Source organism: Carcharodon carcharias, chromosome 5 (genome assembly GCF_017639515.1).
Source record: "Carcharodon carcharias isolate sCarCar2 chromosome 5, sCarCar2.pri, whole genome shotgun sequence".
NCBI lineage: Eukaryota > Metazoa > Chordata > Chondrichthyes > Lamniformes > Lamnidae > Carcharodon > Carcharodon carcharias.
Genome location: NC_054471.1, coordinates 189,240,206 through 189,261,685, shown reverse-complemented (window position 1 = coordinate 189,261,685; position 21,480 = coordinate 189,240,206). Strand labels below are relative to the sequence as shown.

The following is a 21,480-nucleotide window of genomic DNA, read 5'->3' as shown; positions in this document are numbered from 1 at the left end:
TCCTGATTAGAATAAGGAATCATAAAACAGATCAGGCAGTTGGCCCTAATATAATTCACCTGATGGTGTTCAAAGTAATGGGGGTTGGGACCTCTCTGCCCCTTCATCATCGATTTAACAGGTAGCTGTTGTTTAGGAGTGTTCTTATGTACTGGAGATTAGACTTTATGGTGTTAAGTTGTTACTCTTTTAAGATAGTATGATTTGGAAACAGCAGACCTGTAGTTTGAGTTTGTATCTAAGCACAGTGCTAGAAGCATTGATTAGAAACGCATTTTATGAGCGTCTTGACAGAGAAGAGGTTGTTAGAGACTCTTGATGTAGCTTTTGGAAAATAAGGTCATGTACCACCAAGCTCCTTGAATGTTTTGAGGAAGTAACTAGATTGGTGGATATAGGTTGCCCAATTGTTATTTTCTACAAAAGCAAAATTTTCCACCTACCCGACTCTGACCTTAGTTCTCAGCCTCCGACATGGATCTAATGAATCGCAACATAAGCCTATGAAGCAGCACCTCATCTTTCGCTCAGACACTTCAAAAACTTCCAGACTTAACATTTCATTCAACAGATCAGATCATAATCACTGCTCTCTCATTTTTTCGGATACCAGTTTCTGGTAATTGCTTCCACTATTACCGTTACATGTCCTCCAGTCCCATCTTTTGTTTGTTTACTTGAACAGTGACCATCGCCTTTAGTCTTGCGCTGCCCCTGTGCTTGCTTAAAACCTCTTTCATCAGAACTGGAGAAAGTTTGAGCTGTAAGGGCATCGACCTAAAACGTTAACTCTTTCTCTCTCCACGGATGCTGCCTCTGGGCAGAATATTACGCTCAGCGTGCGGGCGCAAGACCAACACGCCCGAGCGTAAAATGACGCACGATGACGTCGGGCGAGCATCCTGATGTCATCGCGCAGTCTCACGATATTTCGTTTGGCGGGCACACGCCCGAGTTGGCTGCCTGCCCACCAATGATTAAAAGGCCTATTAAGGCCATTAAGAAGCTGATTAAATTCAAATTTACGCTGCCAGTCCAACCTAACGATTGGCAGGGGCAGGCGAAAAGGCCAAGCCGGCCTTTACATTTTTTTAGGAAACCTCATCCATGGGCAGGAAGAGGTTTTCCTGAAGCAAATAAACAGCAAATAAAAATTTTAGCTTTGAATTGAAAACATGTCCTAGCTCATCAGGGGACATGTTTGATGATGATTTTATTTCCTTTATTTATTTTTTTTTAAAAAACAGCTCCATGCCTCAGGGAGATTGAAGCGCTCTCTCAGGCACCTGCGCGAAATCGCGTTAGGCCCTCCTCCCCCCGCCCCCCCCCCCACCCCCGCCCGCGCAGCCAGCGCTGAGCGCTGCCGCTCGCATTCCGCACTGGGCGAGCCTTAGTTGGCCTGCCAGCGTGAAATCGCGGTGCGGAGCCGATCGCGGGCGCCAGGCCAGAGTTGGCCCCCGGCGAGCACCCCCACCAAGGGCAAAATCCTGCCCTGTGAGCATTTCCAGCAGTTCCTGTTTTTATCTGACATTGTATATCTTGAGTTTCAAAGAAACTTTTGATAAGGCTGACCACAATAGCTTACATAATAAGATAGGATCCTGTGCGGTGTCTCCTTCAAAATTTAGTTCTAACGTGACCATTTTTTCCTGTCCCTTTCAATTTATTTGCGTGATGCATGGTTATCACAGAATAAGGTCTGTGCGATGTCATACAGGCTGCTGCACAGTTATACACCCATGCAGTTTACTGGGAACATTAGGCCTGCAGGAATTAGTGGGCATTGGTATGTAATTTAATATTATTAAAGGCAGTGACTGTGTAAGGGGACTAAAGGAGGAAGAAACAGGTTTTGTTCCAATGTGACAGTTTTTTGCACCTGTTTAGTCCTTTTGTCTGTAAACAATACATCTCAAAAACTAATGGATAGATTTCAGTGAAAATTAGTACCCAGATAAGGTATGGTCCAAGGAAGAAGTGATTAGTTTTTGGTGAAGATGTAGATTTGGATCCAGATCCTGGATTTTTTAAAGGATCCTTTCACGCTGGGCGATAGGCCAAATTTACTTTTCTTGTTAGAAATTTGAGACTTGTACTATTTAAAACGTTATGGATTGTCTCAGCTGCTGTGGTGGAATTTGACACAGTTGTCAAAAATATGAGCAGAGTTTTCAGAGCAAGTTGTTGGACATGGATTGGCCTGAAGTCTTTTCAGTGAGATGGAAGCTATTAATAAAATGATTCCTTTTTCAGATGTGCAGTTACCAAGCATCAATTAGGCATGGAAAAGGCTCAAAAAAGAGTTGTGTTACTGTACTAATGTTAAAACAGCATAGTGGAGGTATGCACTCTACTGAGTGCCCTCTTCACTTGTTGGAATATAATTCAAAAATTTTTTTTCAATAATATTGATTCACTCATATTTCTCCTGAAGTACCCTAAGAATAAGATATTTAAATATTAAAATAGTTCAGTCAATGTCCGCTCAATCAAGATAACTCCCATCTGTATAAAAGCAAAATACTGCAGATGCTGGAAATCTGAAACAAAAGCAGAAAATGCTGGAAAAATTCAACAGGTCTAACAGCATCTGTGGAGAGAAAAACAGGGTTAATGTTTCGAGTCCCACCACCAAACACATCTTCCCCTCACCCCTGTCCCTTGTCATCATGCCATAGGGACCATTCCCGCTGGGACACCCTGGTCCACTCCTCCATCACTCCCCATACCTCATCCCCTCCCCACAGCACCTTCCCAAGCAACCACAAAAGATGCAACACCTGCTCCTTTACCTCCTCCCTCCTCACCACCCAAGGACCCAAACACTCCTTTCAGGTGAAGCAGTGCTTCACTTGCACCTCCTTCAATTTAGTCTACTGCATTCGCTGCTCCCGGCGTACAGGTCTCCTCTACATTGGAGAGACCAAACGCAGACTGGGTGACTGCTTTGCAGAGCACCTTCGGTCTGTCCACAAGCATGACCCAGACCTCCCTGTCGCTTGCCATTTCAACACACCACCCTGCTCTCATGCCCACATGTCCATCCTTAGCCTGCTGCAATGTTCCAGTGAAGCTCAACGCAAACTGGAGGAACAGCCCCTTATCTTCCGACTAGGCACTTTACAGCCTTCCGGACTGAATATTGAGTTCAACAACTTCAGACCATGAACTCTCTCATCTATCGTCATCCCTTTTTTATCCCCTTTTTTCAACATTCATTTTATTTTTTAAATTTTATTTTTATTTATTTTCATTTTTATTCATTGTTTTATCCCCACCTTTTATACTATTTTCAATCTTTTTTCCCCCTGCCCCATCCCCGACAAGGCCATCTGTCACTTGTTCATGTTGTTCTTTCCAGAGTGCTTATCCTTGCCCTGCTATTATCACTTGCTGCTTTCGGACCTTAATTCCACCATTAGCACCTCCTTTAGCAGGTATCACTACCATTAACACCCCTTTTCCCTTTTATTCATGACATCTTTGTCAATCTCTCCTTTGCCCCACCTACCACTTGCCTTCTATCCAGCTTCACCTGCTCCACCCTCCTTAAACAGCATAAATTTAATCACATTTTTGCTTCTCTTTAACTCTGAAGAAGAATCATATGGACTCAAAACGTTAACTCTGATTTTCTCTCCACGGCTGCTGTTAGACCTGCTGAATTTTTTCCCAGCATTTTCTGCTTTTAACTCCTGTTTGTCTTTGGCTTATTATGAGTTCTGGCACAGAGTCGGCTGCGATAGTGAGCCAGTTGGATCTTCTCAATAATCAATAAGCAGTCAGTGGGATTATTGCATATACATGCTGTAAAAGTGTTCAGTTCACAAATAAGCATAATGAATGTATTGGATGAGATGTCAAAGAAAAAAGATGTAAAGTTGCATCAATGTCCCTTCAGTAATGCCTCTTTGCATATTTGTATACATCTGTATCCCTTTAAGGCAAAATTATTTTTAGCTTGGAAAGCAGAATCACCAAATCATAAAGTAAAGGAAAATGGAGCAAAAAAAAAACCATTAAAAATCAAAATCTTTAAAAGGAATGGGGCATACCCACAAACTCTGGAGAAAATAAATCGCATGCCTTCAGCACTCACCCTTCAGTAAATTCCGAATCCATCACTGCAAACTAATCCTGCATATTTTTATGCTTTTTGTGGAATGTTGGGTATATCTGCAGCTCAGGTTATGACAAATATGTGCTGCAATTCAATCTAATTCTTTTGGTGTTTCATTTTTAAAATTCGGTTTCAGGCAATGGGCATCGATGACAAGACCAGCATTTATTGCCCATTTCTAGTTACCCTGGAGAAGGTGGTGGTGCCCTTTCTCAATGCGTGTAATATTATTCTGAGTCCCAGTCATTTTGCTAGCCACGAGCTGGTGTCCAGCAGGGTTTGAAATTTCCATAATTTTAGTGTCGCCTTAACAAAAACATAGAGAAATTCCACAAGCTGCACAGGGAACTGAAAAATAAGCTTCCCTGTGATTCTTTACTGAATAATAGAAGCAATTCCAAGGTTTGGCATTCCAAGTCTCCTACAATTTCCTGCAATGCACTTCCTGCAATCACTGCTCCCCTTCCCCAGAAATGTTGGACTGCAGAATCACCCGAATGCATTTAATCATAATGCAATGGAAGACTGTGCAATAATAGATTTTTTTGAACATTAGAGATTGCAATCTGCACGAATGTGTTCTCATCAGCACAACATGGGAGGAATCGAATGATAAAACTGACTTCCATATGGAGGTACATATGCTTCCGATGTGAGATTGTGTGGCTGAGGTTAAAGAGCTGTGGTCACACCATTTTGCGTAAGGACTGAAATAATCACTCTTAATCCTGAAACCCTTAAAACTCCATAGTGAAATGAAAATATTGCTAATAAGCGTGAAGAGGGGATTAATTCACCAATAGTCCCAAGGATTTGAAAAAGGCCAAATAAATTGATAACATGTTAGAGAAAGAAATATTTTAGGAAACAACAAATGCTCTGGGCAGAATTTTGCAGTTGGAGTGCGGTGGGGGGCAGGTTCCGTGCGTCTGCATGTAAAATGACGCGTGGTGACATTGGGCGAGCGTCCTGACTTCACTGCGCGCCATTGCGAGATTTCGTTGGGCGGGCCGCGATGATATCTGCTGCACGCCATTAATTAACGGACCATTGAAGGCCTTTGACTCCCCAATTGACGCCGATTTTTTGGCGCCCATGCAATCTTCGGGTCGACGCAAGGGTGTAACAGGCTGGTGGGTAGGACACATTTGTATAAACCCCATTCACAGGCAGGATAAGAGGGCTCAGTGGGGTCACGAGTGTGCTCTCTCCAGCATTGATTTTTCAAAGTTTTTGAAACTTGCCTGTGTGATCTGCAATACTTCAAAATGTATACCAGCTGCTTTCTCTGGACTCTTAATCCTCAGGTCAGCACTCTGCAGTGAGGAATCATTTTTGAGCCTGCAGGTTTCTGGAAGCCTTGCCATAGCCTGGGAATGGGAGCTGACCTCTCCACTGGAGGCACCTCCTCCACTGTGGAGGAAGGGAGGACTAGAAGGGGGAGGAGGCCAGGAGTGCACATTCAGCCTCCAGGGGAACCACCTTTGGGAGTACAGGTGCAGGCATAAGGGGTACACAGCCAAGAGGTTGTCCAAGGTGGAAGGGGCTGCAAAGATGCCACTATCCTGCTGCCAGGGTTTACAGGCGGCGAAGCAGCTACCTCACTATGACTGAGGTGCAGTGCTGAAGGAGGCTCCGACTGTCAAGGGAAACAGTCAACTACATCTGTCAGATGATTGGGCCTGAGATATCTGCTAACTGTGTGGGTGGACACCCCAAGCCAGTGGCTCTAAAGGTCACAGCTGCCCTCAACCTCTATGTCTCTGGCTCCTTCTAGGGATCGGTGGGTGATCTTTGTGGTGTCTGCCAATCAGCTGTCCACACTTGGTCAAGCAGGTGACAGTCGCTCTGTTCAGGCGTGCATTGACATTCATCCACTTCCATTTGGGCCAGACACAGGGAGCCAGAGGCATCATGGCCATTGCTGGCTTCCCCTGTGTCCAGGGTGCTATAGGCTGTACACATGTGGCCATCAAGGTGCCAGCAGGTGAGCCCGGTGCCTTCGTCAACAGGAAGGGCTTCCACTCCATGAACGTGCAGATAGTGTGTGACCACAGGATGCTGATTCTACAAGTCTGTGCAAGGTACCCAGGCAGCTCCCACGACGCCTACATCCTCAGACACTCCCAGGTGCCGGGGCTCTTCAGTGCTCCAGCCCGGCTGGATGGATGGCTGCTGGGTGACAAGGGCTATCCCCTCAGAAGGTGGCTCATGACGCCTCTCCGCCATCCAAGAACAGAAGCTGAGGAGCGGTACAATAGGAGCCACGGCTCCACAAGGGCTGTGGTGGAGAGAGCCATCGGTCTTCTCAAGATGTGCTTCCGATGCCTGAACCGCTCAGGGGGCGCACTCCAGTACCCCCCAGATCATGTGTCGCTGATAGTGGTTGCATGCTGCTCTCTCCACAATCTTGCGCTGGAAAGGGGGGACAGTGGACGATGAAGATGTCGACGCAGTGGCTGTAGATGCACACGATGGGTCCAGCAGTGAGTCCGAGGACGAGCACACACAGGGAAATGCTGAGGGGTTAGACGCTGACCCGGGCATACCCCAGGGAGGTAGGGACACCCGGGAGACTTTAACCCAATGAACCTTCAGCTAGCCCACCACAGATGGACCTTCAGGACAAGCCTGGGCTGCAGGCTCCATACTCGATACCTGAGTGCAAAATCTGCCTGGTTAGGAACAGTAACTGAGGCCTTGTTAATAAAGCTGAATGTCCCACAAAGCACTCAGAACATGATTGAAAACCATCCACCTGCAGAAGAAAAGAGGCACCCTCAGCCATGGTCACTTGTTTGAATTTAATATCACTGGCAAAGAAACTTAATGAAACAAAATTACAAGGGTGTTCCAATTCAAAGCAAATCATAAAGATCTCATCTTGGGCCAACACAAGCACCAGTGATAAACCCGTGGTGGTGTCTAAGGTGCCTTATGTTTACGTTTGCGGGTGCTACATCTTGGTGCTGCCCCATCGCTGGGAGTGGCATCTGAACCAGCTGCTGACTCTGCTGTCCTGTTGGCCTCGATGACCTTGGCAATCGTCCTCTGGCCTGTGGAGCCTGTGCTGGCCCCACCTGGGAGGGAGTTGCCAGTTCCACATCTGGCATCTCCCCAGTCATTGCAGCCTCACCGGATGCTATGGTCACTGGCAGAGGGGCGGAGGAGCTGCTGCCCTCATCCGGAGCGCCCTGAGACGTGGCCCACAGAGATGCCAGGCAGTTGCTGTGCTGACATGAGGTCACTAAGGACGTTCCTGCTCACCGTGGATGGATGAGCACCGAGCTGGGAAACTCGGTGCCCAGGCTATTTCCCACACTGGCACTGACCAGCTGAGGTCAATGCCAGTGTGAGGGCTTGCTGGTCAGAGAGCATCCCCAAGAAGCCCTGATGGGTCTCCTGGAGGATCCTCTCCATGGGAGTCGCCACTCTCTCCAGGGAGGACGCATGGCGCTCGGACATGAGGCTCATTGCTTCGGCGATCGTCCGTGTAGATTCCTCCACCACGGAGACCAAGCCAAACATAACCTCATGTACCTTCCCCAGGTGCTCCCGCACACCCGGCCGCACTTCATGCCCCTGCTGCATTGCTCCAGAGTCATGACTTCAGAGTCACATCATTCTTTGCTGAATGGTGAAGTCCTTAAAACAATAAATTTTATTTCCGAAAACAATCCTTCACCTTAAAATTGATTGCAATAATCCTTGCAATTCCAGGAGAACTCTGGCACCAAGTAGATCAGGATAAAACACAGCATTAATTATTTGATATATTACTTTATTAGCTGTTTTTGTATTTCAGTTACTTTTGATGAACTGAATGGCTGCAGTTTCCAGTTAATGTTTGCACTGGGGTTCCAGACAGTTTGTCGGTTGGGTTGCAGTGCATTATTCCAGTGGAGATATCAACATCGAAACAAATAATTTTAAAATGCCTTACTGATGTCATCCTCAGAGAAAAAAGGATCTGGCTGTCTATTATTTATTATAAAATCTAGGCCTCTTTAGATAATTTTAAATTTTTCTGCTTTATGATTTATTTATGCGTTTCAGAGCTTTACTAAAGAAAATAATTTCCAGTATTATTCCTAAGAAGAAAAATAAGGAAACACTAAAAATGTATGACTCTTTCTTCAACTCACTTGAGGCAAGTAAAGCTAAGGAAAATAATTATGTGCCTGAACTGTTGACAAGGTGTAATATAATAAAATATTAATGATAACTCTCACATTGCAGATTTGGGATAGTTCAGTGCATAGGTCCAAATTTAAGTATGTCCCAAGCTGCCCCAGCTTAGACCATATTTCACTTTATAGCATTGTCTGGATTCAGATTGAAATTCTTGACCCCCTGCAGCACATCAACAAGTTAACCTTTTAATGAGCGTTTGAACAATTGAGGGAGCACAACGTATGGTGAAATTTTTGCACTGTTTCTACCATACGCTCACAATACTGGATTTCAGTATTCTGTTTAGTGTGATACACATCGATGAGTGAACATTAATATTATAATTTAGGAAAATATTTTAAATGCATTATCTTTGTTTTTTATGATGTTTATGGTGAATTTAATGACATAGGACTCTTGTGCCATGTAATACACAATGCATTATTCGAGGCATGGGTTTACAGCGAAATAATAAGTCAAATTCTGTCATTATTGCAAAAGACTTGAATTTTTATCAGTAGTTTTGGGGATTGAATTCCACCAAAATTATTCTGTGAAAGCAATAAAATAATGGCCTTGAGTAATCTTGAATTCCATTTTTTGCCCTTTCCTTTTTTTAAAGTTGAAGCTACCTAGCAGCAAGACTGCATGCAAAATATGTGAGATTAGAGGTAGGGACCTGTCATTTAGTGAAAAGGGGGAGTTATGATATTTAGCAGCTTTGGGATATGGGAGGGTGGGAGGACGACAACTCTGGGCTCTGGCAGTGCGGAGGAAGGTCCCGGTGTTTGGCAGCACTAGGGCAGAGGTTCTGAACAGTCAGTCAGTCACTGCAGGGCGATGAAAGTCCTTTGGTTTTGCCGAGTCAGTGGGGGATATCGATCCTGTGATCAGGCAGCACTGAGGAAGGAGCATTCTGGGGAGGCCTGGGGGGTGTAATATGGGGTTTGGATGGTTGTTGAATTCTTTCAGGTCTTTTTTCTTAGATAAATATCACAGCCATATAAATATTCACACATTCCATTCTCTATGCTCCAACAACTTTGAAACAGTCAGCATTCACATGTTTGCCTTGATAAAAATATATCTTTATTTCCAAGTACCTCCTGGAAAATGGATGGAAGGAGGTTGCGCTAGCAAGTAACAATCTCTGTAAATAGCCTGTCTTCTTGGCAATCATAAGTGCTTCCATAGATTACCCCAGAAGGTATCACTTACGAGATTATAATAGTCCAAGTATTTATTTGGATACAAATCTGAGAACTATAAATTGATTAATATTGTTTTCCGGTTTGAACCGTACTCAGTTTCTGGTATTTTCGATACAATAGTGAAAAATTATTTAATTTACTCGCAGCAGCTGTATAAACAAAGGTTCTATCGCTAGTGATTAACTCTAAAAGAACAGGACAATTTGTTTCTCTTTCTCTCCGGTTACCTTCTTGACATGTTTTCTGAAGAAAAAAATAATCACTTGTTTAAACTTTATTGGAAAATCTACATCCAGTTCATGTTCTAATCACTTCTAACGTGAAATCTTATTACATAAAGACAATTTATTTATTATTTGTTAAGGGGTGGGGGGGGGGAGGTACGGGAAATGAGCTGTCAACTGTGGCTCAGTTGTATCCTTGCCTCTGTGCTAGAGGGTTGTGGCTTCAAGCCTGACTCTTTAGGCGGCTGGTTAGCTCAGTTAGCCAGACAGCGAGTGTGTGGATGAAAATAACGGCAACAGCACAGGCTTTGATAAAAACAAAAAAAACTGCGGATGCTGGAAATCCAAAACAAAAACAGAATTACCTGGAAAAACTCAGCATGTCTGGCAGCATCGGCGGAGAAGAAAAGAGTTGACGTTTCGAGTCCTCGTGACCCTTCGACAGAATTACAGGCTTTGATCCCTGTTCCAGACAAGGTAGACTCAGGATCTGCCTCCTCGCCCTACCCATTGTTTAAAAAAAAACCACAGTACCCAGCCATGGTTTGGCAGATAATTCTCAAGAAGCTGCCTTCACGCAGAGAACCAGAGAAGAAGGAAAATAAAAAAGATTGTTTGCAATTTGAAAAATAACTGCACCAGGGCTGCTAAATTCAGCTGTGTGGTGAGACCGGCTTTGCATCATGGGAGAAGAAAAAAAAATGGCAGAGGATCTGCTTCTGACAGGAACTGAACGCCGGTGGCATGGGTGTCACCTACGTGCCCCAAAACATCATGTTGCTCAGCGCCAAACATTAATTTGGTGCACATCCTGCCATTTTGGATCCCAGAGGTCCTGTGAGCATCCTCTCTTGAAGAGCCTCGGCAACATGTGTCCAGCTGCAAGAGGGACACCTTCGCTCGGGCTATTTTAAAGGGATCACCATTCCACTTTCAGGTGAGCTGTTTTTTTGACATTCTTTTGCTGCTGCAGATTACGTGGGGGTGTTTTGTGTTTTTGGAGGAGCTCATTCATGGATCGATGTCTAATGGGGCTGGTAAGAGCAGAAAGCAAGGCAGGCCGAGGATTTAATTAGACAGGAGATGAAAACTCAGTTAGTCGGCGTCGTGTGGCGTTTGGGAAATTCAGTTGGCGGCGTGTCAGTGGTCATGCCAGTCGATAGAGGTAACCTGCTTACTATGAGCACTCTGGCCTGAATCTTAGTGCTGTCGCTGGTGGCGAGCTTTGAGGTGAGAAGGGCATTTACTGACGCAGGATGATGGCATGCTGGATCCCCACCACCTTCCCACCTCCGCCAGAATTAAGTTCCACGTGGGTAGGCCCATGTTTGACCTTCCACCCTGCCACCAATTGAGGCCCTTAAATGGCCAAATTAATGACAGCCTAAGGGCTATTAACCCAAGCACTCAGTGCCCGATTGAGGGACTGGACGTTGGGAAGGGGGCAAGGGGTTTGGGGGGGGGGATGCTGCTGAGAGCTACTCTTCTGCTCTTGTTGCCAACCACCCCCACCTCTGCACCTATAGCCCTATGTCTTGAAAAATCCCCCACCCCACATTACTTACCTTTGACCTCAGTCACCTCGGCAATCCTGGGACTCCAGTGCTTGTCCTTCCGATGGCAGCTACCAAGGCCTCCCCCCCGCTGACTGTGTCGCTGCTGAGCACAAGACCTGCCAGCCTCTGAAGGGGATTCGACTTCCATAACCTAAACTGTGACCACAGCTGCCTAGGCCACCACAGTGGAGGGGTTTTTGTCCTGCAGCTACAGCTGTGACCGACTAATCCCCACAGCTCTGGCTTGGGATTGGGGGGGGGTGGGGGGGAGGTGGTGGTGGGGGGCGGTTTGTGGGGGAAGTTCGAAAGGGGTTTTTTGGGATTACATCAGCTGCTGATAAGCCACCTCCAGGCACCTGCCGGACTTTGGCATCAGTTGGGAACTGGGGTGGGGTGGGGGGGCTGCTGAAGGGAGGGGGGCAGGGGTGCCCACAGCCAGGAAGATCCCAGCAGCATCCTCAATCAGCCTAAAAGGGGTGCTTACTTGTTCCAATTAGCATCCATCAGTTCCCAGGTAGCCCTTGCTACTTTCACTATGTATCTGGCAAGGTTAGCCAGAGGTGACACATGTTGGCTCTGACCAACTGACCTGGCACCCTCCTACCCTCCCAGTCCTGGCATCAAAGCCACCTCAGGGGGTAATATTTCGCTCTACTTATCGTTCAGAAAATTAGCCTTCTGTGGTCTGCTTGACGAGGTTTCACACGTTGTATCTGCTACAATAAAACAAGCTGAGTGAAGGAGTCCAGAGCTGCGGCCTGGACATGCATTGGTGAAGACCAAGCTAGATGATTGTTACCAAGTCCACAGCCCATCCAGCATATGCCCACCATAACTTCAGTGGAAATCTGTTGGAAAGGCTGAAACTTTATGTGATGATTCTGAATGAAACGTTCGAGGCCATTTGCGTGTTCCAAATATGGCCCTTGGCATAAGAAGAGGGGGAAGGCAGGGCCTAGTTATGACAAAAGTTTGCAACTTGCCAGCCCTCGAAGCATTCTTTTCTAGCATTGGTGAAGGTAAGCCTGGTGTCAGGCTGCACTGTGACACATATAGGAACCACATGGAAGTTCAAGTGAAAATCCTAGCCTGAGACCTTAAAGAACTCGAATATCATTTAAACATTTTAACTGGGCAAAACAAAGGGCTCTCCAAGTGGGACTTGGCACTTTCTTCAGCTGAACTTTCTGATCTCCTTGGTGGGTGGATATCTCTGGATCTCTGGTATGCTCCGAGTGGTGTGTACACTGCCATTGGGAACCAAACAAGGGACCGGGATCAGCACTGAGCGTCCCAATGGGTAGTTACACAGATTCCCGGACTGGATACGGCATGTAGCTGGATGATTCTCACAAAGACTCTTAACCTTTATGAGCATGGCACTCTGGTTCAAGAACTGAGTACTATCATCTAGAAGTTCTGTAAGAGAAACTTGTTAAAAAGTAGAAAGAAAGGTCAGAAGGTGACTCAAAGGAATGAATGATTTTCTTCTGTGATATAAAATTGTGCAATTTTTATCACCTCCCTTTCCACAAGGTACTGTTGTTCCATGGTTGTAATATAACTCCTTAAGTTTTCTCATATGCTTGTCTCTAGAAAAGACAATGCCTGCCTTTTCTTCTCTTGACAGGGTATTACCTCAAATCTCCCTGACCTCCTCCAGTTGCCATTCCCCCTCCTTCACATGCTCAGCTTTCTGATGCACTATGACTGTTGGGCAGGTTAAAACACTATATCAAATCACTCTATGTAATTCTTTCTGGCTTTTTTTACACTGGGTCTGTGGTGACTGTCCCTTAAACATGACCTTTATAGCAGCCACAATCGCTGCTATAAAGGCAAGCATGTGTAAATTTTCTGGTGCGCTTAAATAAGCTTCCAAAAAATGCTTAACATTGGGCTTGCACATAAATTACTCCCCAGAGGAAATTTAGGAGCATGTGCAAAATAAATGCATTTGTCATCAGTACAAATTAGATTGGGGCTAATTTTAATCAGAGTTTCACAATGGAGAGTTGGCAGGAACAGTATCTACTGTTCCATTTTTTTTATATGGAATGTGGGTCTCACTGGCTAGGCCAACATTTATTGCCCATCCCTAATTACCCTTGAGAAGGTGGCGATGAAATGCCTTCTTGAACCACTGCAGTCCATGTGGTGTAGGTACACCCACATGTTAGGGAGGGTATTCCAGGATTTTGACCCAGTGACAGTGAAGGAACAGCGATATATTTCCAAGTTAGGATGGTGTGTGACTTGAAAGGGACTTCCAGGTGGTGGTGTTCCCATGTGTCTGTTACTCTTGTCCTTCTAGGTGGTAGTGGTTATGAGATTGGAAGGTGCTGTCAAAGGAAGTTTGGTGAGCTCCTGCAGTGTATCTTGTAGATGTTACATCCTGCTGCTATAGTGTGTCGGTGGTGGAGGGAGTGAACGCTTGTGGATGGGGTGCCAATCAAGTGGGCTGCTTTGTCCTGGATGGTGTCAAGCTCTCTGAGTGTTGTGGGAGCTGCACTCATCCAGGCAAATGGAGAGGATTCCATCACACTCCTGACCTGTGCCTTGTAGATGGTGGACAGGCTTTGGGGAGTCAGGAGGTGAGTTACCCACCATAGGATCCCTAGCCTCTGACTTGCTCTTGTAGCTGTTATTTATATGGCTAGTCCAGTTCAGTTTCTGGTCAATGGTAACCCCCAGGATGTTGGTAGTGGGAGATTCTCTGGTGGTAATGGCATTGAATGTCAAGATGTGATGGCTAGCTTCTTTCTTGTTGGAGATGGTCATTGTCTGACACTTGTGTGGTGCAAATGTTACTTGCCACTTGTCAGCCCAAGCCTGGATATTGTCCAGGTCTCGCTGCATTCGGACATGGACTGCTTCAGTATCTGAGGAGTGGTGAATGGTGCAGAACATTGTGCAATCATCAGCGAACATCCCCACTTCTGAACTTATGATGGAAGGAAGGTCATTGATGAAGCAGCTAAAGATGGTTGGGCCAAGGACACTACCCTGAGGAACTCCTGCAGTGATGTCCTGGAGCTGAGATGATTGACCTCCAACAACCACAACCATCTTCCTTAGTGCTAGTATGACTCCAACCAGTGGAGAGTTTCCCCCCTGATTCCCAATGACTTGCTAGGGCTCCTTGATGCCACATTCAGTCAAATGCTGCCTTGACATCAAGGACAGTCACTCTCACCTCACCTCTGAAGTTGAGCTCTTTTGTCCATGTTTGAACCAAGACTGTAATGAGGTCAGGAGCTGAGTGGCCCTGGCAGAACCCATACTGGGCATCAGTGAGCAGGTTATTGCTAAGCAAGTGCTGTTTGATATCACTGTTGATGACCCCTTCCATCAATTTACTGATGATCGAGAGTAGACTGATGGGGCAGTAATTGGCCAGGTTGGGTTTGTCCTGCTTTTTGCGTACAGGACATATTTGGGCAATTTTCCACATTGCAGGCTAGATGCCAATGTTGTAGCTGCACTGGAACAGCTTGGCTAGGGACGCGGCAAGTCCTGGAGCACCAAGTCCTCAGTACTATTGTCAGAATATTGTCAGGGCCCATAGCCTTTGCGGTATCCATTGCCTTCAGCTGTTTCTTGGTATCATGTGGAGTGAATCGAATTGGCTGAAGACTGGCATCTGTGATGCTGGGACCGAGGCTGCCAAGGTGGATCATCCACTCGGCATTCTAGCTGAAGATTGTTGAGAATGCTTCAGCCTTATCTTTTGCACTGATGTGCTGGGCCTCCCCATCATTAAGGATGGGGATAATTGTGGAGCTTCCTCTCGTGAGTTGTTTAATTGTCCACCTCCATTCACGACTGGATGTGGCAGGCTGCAGAGCTTAAATCTGATCCATTAGTTGTGGGACCGCTTAGCTCTGTCTATCACTTGCAGTTCATGTTGTCTGGCGTGCAAGTAGTCCTGTGTTGTAGCTTCACCAGGTTGACACCTCATTTTTAGGTATGTCTGGTGCTGCTCCTGGCATGCCCTCCTGCATTCTTTACTGAACCAGGGTTGATCCCCTGGCTTGGAGGTAATGGTAGAGTGGGGGATATGCTGGGCCATGAGGTTACAGAATACAATTCGAGTACAATCCTGCAGCTGTTGATGGCCCACAGTGTCTCATGAATACCCAGTCTTGAATTGCAACATCTGTCCAAAATCTATCCCATTTGGTACAGTGGTAATGCTACACAACATGGTGGAGGGTGTCCTTGATGTGCAGGCAGGACTTTGTCTCCACAAGGACTGTGCGGTGGTCACTCCTACCGATACTGTCATGGACAGGTGCATCTGCGGCAGGCAGCTTGGTGAGGATGAGGTCAAGTATGTTTTTCCTTCTTGTTGGTTCCCTCACCATCTGGTGCAGACCCAGTCAAGCAGATTTAGGACTTGGCCAGTTCAGTCTGCAGTGGTGCTACCGAGCTACTCTTGGTGATGGACATTGAAGTCCTCCACCTAGAGTACATCCTGTGCCTTTGCCACCCTCAGAGCTTCCTCCAAGTGATGTTCAACATGGAGGAGCACTGATTCATCAGCTGAGGAGGTGGGGGCAGCAGGATTCTACATGGTAATCAGCCAGAGGTTTCCTTGTCCATGTTTGACCTGGTGCTATGAAACTTCATAGGGTCCTGAGTTGATGTTGCGGACTCTCAGGGCAACTCCCTCCAGACTGTATACCACTGTGTCTCCACCTCAGCTGGGTCTGTCCTGCCAGTGGAACAGGGCATACCCAGGGATGGTGATGGTGGTGTCTGGGACACTAACTGTAAGATATGAATCCGTGATGATGATTATGTCAGGCTGTTGCTTGACTAGCCTGTGAGACAGCACTCCCAATTTTGGCACCAGCCCCCAGATGTTAGTAAGGGGAACTTTGCAGGGTTGACAGGACTGAGTCTGCCAGTGTCATTTCCAGTGCCTAGGTTGATGCCTGGTGGTCAGTCCAGTTTCATTCCTTATTGACTTGTTTTTAGCAGTTTAATACAACTGAGTGGCTTGCTAGGTCATTTTAGAGGGTATTTAAGAGTCAACCACATTGCTGTGGGTCTGGAGTCACACATAGACCAGACCAGGTAAGGACAGCAGATTTCCTTCCCTAAACCAGATGGGTTTTTACAACAATTGATTTATGGTCATCATTAGGCTTTTAATTCCAGATATTTCATTTACTTTAAATTCCACCACCAGCCATGGTGGGTTGCAAGCCCACTATTTTTTAAGGTTGAGTTAGACAGATCCTTGACTGACAAGGGATTCATAGGGTATAGGGGGTAGTCAGGAAAGTAGAGGTCAAAATCAGATCAGCCACCGAGCATTACCCTGGGTCTCTGGATTACTAGACTAGTGACAATACCACTACGCCACTGCCTCTCCTTGTTATGAGATGCGTGCCATTTCCAGGTGAGAACATTATTTACATGCAGCTGGTGAGCTGTACTTCAAAATTGCACTTGGGATCTTACATACATTATGGGAGCCGCACTTCTACACAAGTGGTCTCTTACCTGGAACAAGTAGAGGCTCTAATTGGCACTCACAGGGTCCAACTAAGTTGCCAACCTATGTAAACAGGACAGTATTTTAAATTCATTCTCGGGATGCGGACACTGCAGGCAATACTAAATAGCATTTACTATTCATCCCTAGTTAGCTAGGAAGATGGTAGTGGGCCTTCATGAGCCACTGCACAACATAATATATATGTATATATATATGTTGTGCAGTGGCTCATGAAGAAGGCCCACTACATATATATGAACATATGAATTATAGGAACAGGAATAGGCCGTTCTAGCCCTCAAGCCTGCTCCACCATTTGGTAAGTTCATAGCTGATCTGATTATGTCTTCTACTTTCTTGACTAGCCCCTATACCCTTTGACTCCCTCGTCAGTCAAAAATCTATCTAACTTAGCCTTAAAAATATTCAGTGACACTGCCTCCACTGCTCCCTGGGGAAGAAAATTCCACAGACTACTAACACTCTGAGAGAAAATAATTTCTGCTTATCTCTGTCTTTGGGAAACCCTTTATTTTTAAACTGTGTCCCCTAGTTCTTGTCTCTCCCATAACGTCCACCTGTCAAACTTGTATGTTTCAAAAAGATCACCTTTCATTCTTCTGAACTCCAATGGATACAGGACCAACCTTTCCTCATAAGCCAACTCTTTCAACCCAGGCATCAGTCGAGTAAACCTTCCCTGTGCTCCTTTCTTAAGGAGACCAAAACTGTACACAGTACACTCAATGTGGTCTCACCAACGTCCTATACAACTGGAGCAAAACTTTCCTACTTTTATATTCCATTCCCCTTGCAATAATTTACAACAATCATTTGTTGTACCTGCAAACTAACTTTTTGAGATATAACCAAATGGCTTGCCATTTGTTAGTTCTGATGGCAATTAACAGTCAACCACACTGCTGTGGGACTGCAGTCATTTATAGGCCAAGCTGGGTATGGACAGCAGGTTTTCTTCTCTTAAGGACATAGTGAATGAGACAGGTATTCATAACAATGCAACAGCTTCATGGTCACTTTTACTCACACTGCTTTCACGCTACTCCCCATTTATGCCAGCCAGGTGCTTTTAAAGTCTAGCCTAGTTAGAATGCCTCTTATCTCTAACGCACAGAGAAATTTCAGCCCAAAGAACGTTATAAAATAATTAAAGGGAGGTAAATGGTAGAGTGAGCATATCTTCAATGTAAATGTTGAAAAAGTCAAAAACAACTTCCACATGCAGATAATCAGCAATTCGTTGCAAAGTTTCAGCATTCTTAGGTTCATTCCTCCTCATTACTTTGCTTTTACTGTGCTAAAACTTGGATGATTACCTTTTCATTCATTACTGTCACAATCAAAGGTTATACCTTTTCTAGATGTGATAACAGTTGACCTATTTTGGTACGATTTTCTATCAAGTAACACATGCTGTACTCAATCTAGAACTATTATGTAAGCAGAACCATCCTTGTTTCATTTGCCAATTTGAATTTTGCTCTATCATAGAATAATCACAGGATTTAAAGACCAGTAAAAGTTAGTGGAAATTATCTAACAAGTATTAGCGATGAAGCGTACTCCAAGTGAACATTTTGGAAGAAATTACACTGTATTAACATATTGGTGGTTAATTTTAAATAGTCAAGACCAGTGAATGAGTCCTGGACTTCGTTTAAAGGCACCGTGAAACAGCAGCCATCTACTTAAATACAACAGTAGAAAATCGTGGGATGTCTGGCTTTCATCAGAGAGATACAAATGCCAGAAGCAGAAGCAAAAATACTTTGTTTGTAAAAATGTCTTCAACTTGTTAATATCATTGTAATTGTTATAACATATCTATTTCCAGTGTGAGAGGTCCTTTTCCGCATTAAGAGCTATGTCATTTCTGTTGCATTAAGGGCTTTTTCAAAAGGGTCAGGTGTGTCGGCCATCAAGCACAGGCTCTACAATCTGTGAAACTTTTGATCTGACATAAATTTTAAGAGGTCACATTGGTTGATTGCAGGCACAATTGATGACAAGCACCATATTATGCAATTTCCAAAACCCATTTGTATCTGCAAAGTACAGCTCAGCTTAAATTGTTTGCCTGCTAGCACCATAGGGTCTGTACATTTGCCAATTATTATGTTTAATGAATTGCAAAAACATGTCTGTGGTTAAGTCTTCAAAGTGGTTCAATCATCCAAAGGCACAACATGATTTCTTTATAAGCAACTGATTCATTGATAAATATTCATGACTACTGTTGTAGGGATTATTAATCAAATAGCAATTGTACCCACAATTATAACTGTAAAAATGACAAATGGTTATAATTGCACTTACTTCCAACATACATGCTGAGTACTAAATAATACCAGGTGAATGCAATATGAATGTAATTTTACAACATCTTACCCAGTGCAACTAGATCAGAAATTAAATTAAAAAAAGCCTCCAGTTATACAGGTTGTTTGATTATCTGTCCATCTGCTCTAGAATTTTTTAAACCAAAAGAGCAGGTCAATTGATCCAAATAAAATGGAAACTATAGCGAGATAACACTACAACATGCAAAACAACCAAAGATCTACTTGTGTTGCACAATGAATTCTTTGTAACTTTTAATGATAAGTTAACTTCCTTTATCAGTGCTCAGCTTGCATGTACTTGTGTATCAGTACAGAACACAGATGTGTAGCTCCAGATGAATGAGAAGCTGAGTGGCCTGGGACCAAATGATGTAGATAATTAAACGAGGCCGTGCTTCAGTCCCTAGCTTTTGTTCAGATGATCTCACCTTTTCTCGTAGTGCGGGATCTTAAATTGACTTCAACACACCAGGCCGGAAAAGTGGAGGAATCAGCCAAGCTCTGTTTCTGATTCAGATTACAGCCGGACAGGACATGGACAAGGACTATGCCAATGTTTCCTAATGGGGAGATAGCATGCTAATATTCACTGTCACAGCCCACAAGAAGGGCTTCTTAGGAAAGAGAGTGAATACCTTCCACCGTCCATAAAGCCAAAGTACAATCAGAGTCAATGGGGAAAGATTTTGCCTTCACGAAATTTAGCTGTAATTTGGTGAGCAGATCCCCTGTCCATTGATTTATATAGAACAAAAAAACTGTGGTTTTCCAACAGGTCGAAGCTCCCTCCGCTCTAACAGGTTAATGCCCCGGGGTCAAAGTTAAAAATGATTCCCAGTGTTTTCATGAGATGACATGAGAAAATAGTGCCAAAGTGCACGCAGTCAGGTTTATGTTCAACTCAGTTCAGACAAGCATTCTTGCAACTTTTTCTTCTACTTATTACACTTGGGTATCTTGCAGTTAATTATCAGTTGCCTGATTTCACTGGTTTGACAGCATAAAACCAATTCTCCTCACTGAAACTCTACAGATGAAAAGAAACTCCGTTCATGACAGAGACCAAGAATGTTGAGCACAAACACAGGGCAGACTGGGGGGAAAATAAAAATTAATTGAATAGACATACATGGTCAGCCTTAGAAACCCAGGTTATATTAAACCTAAATGTTACAGATCAAGTTGAGAGAATCTCAATCAATTTGGGAGTATTTCAGTATTGGCTAGTGTATTTGTCTGCAGGTGAAGAGAAAGCCATAAAGCCAATGGTGTGTTGCAAGTGCTAAGGAATTTGGTTGTTACAATTAGACATCTCTGTGGGAAACCCGAGCCCCATTGTGTTTTGGCTTGTAATGTGCAATGAACTGTTTTGTATCATTTGTGACACATACCATGTCTTTGTTGAAGAAAGCTGTAAAAAATAATAAACAACATGAAATCCTTGGAGTAGGATGTCAATTCAAGGAATGTTGATTTTTTAAAAAAATAGAAGTTACTGATACCATAAATTAAACTATCATAGCTGCAATTACATAATTGCTGGACCAGGACATTTTTTCTCCGTAAAGCAATACGTACAGCTTTAGATTAATGACATGCATTCAAATTGCTTGATGGCAGTTTTTATTAAGATGGAAATATTGCATGGAATCCTTGCACCAGAAAGACAGGATACCAGGGCTCCCTCACATAATCCATATGTCACAGATGCCAGTCTTTAGCCAATTTGATTCACTCCAGTGATCAAGAAACGGCTGAAGGCACTGGATACAATAAAAGCTAAGGCTGTAGTACTGAAGAGTTGTGCGCCAGAACTAATCGTGCATCAAGCCAAGCATTCCAGTACAGCTACAACACTGGCATCTATCCGACAATGTGGAAAATTGGCCAGGTATGTCCTCCCCATAAATACCAGGGTAAATCCAATGCTACTCCATCAGTCTACTCTCAATCTTCAGAAAAGTGATGGAATGAGTTGTCAACAGTGCTATTTAGCAGCACTTACTCTGCTCACCAATGCTCAGTTTGTGTTCTGCCAGGGCCACTCAGTTCCAGATGTCATTAAAGCCTTGATTCAAATGTGGACAAAAGAGATGAACTCCTGAGGTGAGGTTTTTTTTAATTTGTTCATGGTATGTGGGCATCACTGGCTAGGCCAACATTTATTGCCCATCCCTAAATGCCCCAGTTCAGAGGGCATTTAAGAGTCAAACATTTGCTGTGGGTCTGGAGTCACATGTAGGCTAGACTAGGTAAGGTTAGCAGATTAGTGAATCAGATTTTTACAACAATGGTTTCATAGTGTCATCCTACTTTTAATTAAT

General features: G+C 44.4%; 1 long non-coding RNA gene across 1 annotated transcript; it reads left to right on the top strand.

Moving 5' to 3' along the window:
• The first annotated feature begins 10,116 nt into the window (after window positions 1-10,116).
• LOC121278174 lies at window positions 10,117-20,619 on the top strand. The gene is made up of 2 exons (XR_005943068.1): window positions 10,117-10,665; window positions 18,441-20,619. It is a non-coding gene; the product is annotated as an uncharacterized LOC121278174 (long non-coding RNA).
• Window positions 20,620-21,480: the final 861 nt, after the last annotated feature.